This window comes from Mus pahari, chromosome X (assembly GCF_900095145.1).
Source record: "Mus pahari chromosome X, PAHARI_EIJ_v1.1, whole genome shotgun sequence".
NCBI classification, from domain to species: domain Eukaryota; kingdom Metazoa; phylum Chordata; class Mammalia; order Rodentia; family Muridae; genus Mus; species Mus pahari.
The window spans coordinates 85,925,545-85,929,516 of record NC_034613.1 but is presented as its reverse complement, the minus strand read 5'-3'; the positions used below and the strand labels follow the sequence as shown (position 1 = coordinate 85,929,516).

Sequence of the window (3,972 nt, the reverse complement as noted above, 5' to 3'; positions counted from 1 at the left end):
GTATTTATAAGGCAGAAATATTTATGTTAACAAAACCAGGTTTTACTTTGGAGTTTATTCTTTAAAGAATTTGTAGAGAATGGAGAGGAAAAGTGGGCTATTTATAGATGTCTTGATATGTACTCAGGTACAAACTGGATGACAGAAAGGCTTCAGAACATACTGACATCTCAGAAACGGGTCTCAAAGGCTCAGTTTTTTCGGATTCTAGCAATGCCTAAGAGCTTTCATCTTCAGACTTGGGAGCCAAATAATACTTTGTGTCCCATGTCAGCAGTTTTGTAATCTACAAAAGGGGTATGCCTGCAGATAAACTACAATGGAGTGTGACTTCTGTGAAAAAGTTCAGATACCTCAGTGCAAAAGTTCGTTGAACTGTCTCATTCATGTCTATGGTTACAGTTTCCTCTATCAATATTACTTGTCTGTCAGGGATGTGGTGCTAAACCTGCTGGAGGAAGAAGTAGGAGGGAGAGTGAGGCAACATAAGCTCCTGCAGCTCCTCAAGGAGCCCTGATCTACCCTACAATCTGACATGGCCCACCCCCACCCCAGGCGCACCAATGAGACAATACAAAGGACCCAAGGCTAGGGCTTCCCTTGTTTTCATGGAAATCTCCCCAGGGAATTGGCCCCTCCCCTACAGGCTCATGAACATGTGAGTCAGATTCAGCTAAACAAAGCAGGTTGCACACAGATGTGCCCTTGAATACATAAACATACCCTAATTGACTAAGATTATATATATATATATATATATATATATATATATATATATATATATATATGCTTGTATAATAAACAATAAAGCTAGATATGCTCCTCGAGGCTGATTTCCAGAGTCTGAATGAATCCTGGGCATCTTTGTGGGCTCTGCCTTCACTCCCCCCCCATTTTTTGGTTTCTGTTCTCACACTGACTTGTTTGTGACAACTTAATGTTTCCATTTCCAAGCTCTCCATTTGTGGAAAACTGCCCAGTCCTTTGCACAGGATGTTACAACAGTATCTCCACCATGGCTAAGGTCTCTGCATATAAGGCACAAATTCACCAGAAGGCTTTACTGCACAGCTGGACTCCTGTTCTGGAATTCTAAGTTGCTCAATATCTAAGTACACTAATTTCATTTCATACTCTCAAATCCTTTTGATCTAGCACTTCAATCCTAGTGCTAACATATCAGCTTTCTTTTCAGCCCTTCGTGCAATGATGTTTTCATTACCAGCACATTTTAATATTTTGGTGAATACTGGTGATGTTCACATCCATGGCCTGGTTGTGGCTGCAGTAGTATGTATTGAAGACTTCAACGTTCAGGGTGGGCTACACCAAGGGGACTTGCAGTGAATCTTTTCTCCTTGGGTTCACACCGCTCAAGCTGTTGATCCAGCAGGTTTTGTTAATGAAGTCTTTGCGCACCTCCAGCACCTTCTTCAGGATGGAGCCCTAGACCAGGCGTGCCTCAAACACGGTGGTACAGTTGCAACAACTAGAAGTTAGATACTGACAGGAGCAAGAGCTGGCTGCTAAGGTCTCCTGGGTCATGATGCAAAAGTGACAGTGGAAACCCAGGCTGTATGACCAACTTGGACTATTAAAATGTTGAAATTTTAAAAGACATTGGAACTTTTAGGGGCCAGAGAGATGGTTTAGTGGTTAAAAAAAACATGTACTGCTCTTACAGAAGACCTAAGTTTTATTCTAGTACCTCTGTTTGATGCCTTAAACACCTGAACACATGTGCACAAACCCTCACATATGCATAAACATAATTAAAAGTAAAATAAATCTCGAAAGAGGTTGTGGGGCGAGAAGACCATAGGCTGCCTATGAACCTACTGCAGTATCTCTGTCCCCCAGACTCAATTCTCAGAGTCATTCCTAGCACTGCAACAGAACACCAGCTGCCGCCTCTCCTCCCTACTCCATTCATCCCGTGGATCCCACAGAACATCGCCTCTCAGCCTCCCCTTCCTGCCTCATCTCAGCATTCCAATTCCCAATTCAGGCAGATACCTCTGAAGACCAGGTAGGCTGCCTGTAGACCTTCTCCACCTTTTCTATTTCCCCAGACCCAATTCTCAGGGTCACTCCTAGTGCCTCAATAGACCATCTCCCATTGCCCTCCCCTTTGTTCAGCCTCTGACACCAGCAAGAACTCCTGTGAACACACTGGCACATAAGTCCAGTAAAACAGGCAACACAAATCCAAGGCAATCCCTGAAACTACAGATAGGACAAAGAAACCAGGTAACAAAGCATACACCCAACAAACCAAACCCAGAAAGCAGCAGCTAGACCCTAACAGCAACTCAAAACCAGATACCTGCATGCCAGATTAAGAACTTGAATGAATAACAGCCCAGGAAATATGTCTCCACCAGAGCCCAGCTATCCCACCATAGGCCCTGAATGTACCAACATGGATGAAGCACAAGAAAAAGACCTTAAAACCAAATATATGAAGATGCTTAAAGGGGAAATGAATAAATCACTTAAAGAAATCTAGGAAAACACAAACAACTGGAAGAAATTAATAAATCCTTTAACAAAAGCCAAGGAAGCAAACAGTGGAAAGAAACAAATAAAAGTGTTCAAGGCATGAAAATGGAAATAGAAGCAATAAAGGAATCACAAATTGAAGGACTCCAGGAAATGAAAAGTTTAGGAGTTTCAACAGAATCTATAACAGCAAACTTCACCAACAGAATACAAAAGATGGAAGAGAGAATCTCAGGCATTGAAGATACAATAGAAAAATGAGATAGCAAAGAGAGATAGTAAAAGAAAATGTTAAATTTTTAAAAATCCTGACACAAAACATTCAGGAAATCTGGGACACAATGGAAAAAAACAAACCTAAGAATAATAGAAATAGAAAAAGGTGAAGAGTCCCAGCTCCAAGGACCAGAAAATATATTCAAAAATCATAGAAGAAAAATTCCCTAATCTAAAGAAAGAGATGTCTATAAAGGCACAAGAAAAATACAGAACACCAAATAGACTGGACCAGAAAAGCAAGTCCCCTCTCCATACAATAGTCAAAACACTAGACATAAAGAACAAAAAGAATATTAAAAGCTGCAAAAGCCATCAACCAAGGAGTACACATGGCTCCAGCTGTATATGTAGCAGAGGATGGCCTTTTCAGGCATCAATGGGAGGAGAGGTCGTTGGTCCTATGAAGGCTCAATAGATGCCCCTGTGTAGGGGAATCGAGGGCAGGGAGGTGGGAGTGGGTGGGTGGGTAGAGGAACACCCTCATAGAATCAGGGGGAGGGAAGATAAGATAGGGGGTTTCTGGGAGGGGGAAACTTGGAAAGGGAATAACATTTGAAATGTAAATAAAGAAAATATCCAATAAAAATGCATGAAGCTGATAAATAAATAAATATCAAAAACCCTATTTAAATAAAAAGCAAAGAAAAAAGAAAAAGAAAGAAAAGAAAAAGACCAAGTACCATATAAAAGCAAACCTACCGGAATTACACCTGACTTCCCAATGGAGACTCTAAACACCAGAAGGGTTTAGACAGATGCGCTACAGACTCTAGGAGACCACAGATGTTATCCCAGATCACTATACCCAGCAAAACTTTCAGTAACCACAGATGGAGAAAATAAGATATTCTATAATAAAGTCAAACTTAAACATCTATCTACAAATCTCGCCCTATATAAGGTACTAGAAGGAAAACTCCAAACCAAGAAGGTTAACTACACCACAGAAAACATAGGAAATGATGAGTAATCTTACTTCAGAAAAAAAAAAAAAGGACATACCACTACTCTAACAACAAAATAACAGGCATTAACAATCTTTGGTCACTGATATCTGAAGTGAGAACTTAAGGGTTCTTTGGAAAGTCAGTTGTGTTGGATAGTGTTTTCCTGAGGCAAACACATGAAGGAGTGTTTTCCTGAAGTGGACACAGGTGAAAGGCTAAGGCAGACTCGTAAAGAAACGTTTCA

General features: G+C 40.8%; 1 pseudogene; it reads right to left on the bottom strand.

Annotated features, from left to right (window-relative positions):
- Positions 1–217: 217 nt before the first annotated feature.
- On the bottom strand, positions 218–1,545 carry LOC110314426 (annotated as a pseudogene).
- Between the last annotated feature and the right edge of the window lie 2,427 nt (positions 1,546–3,972).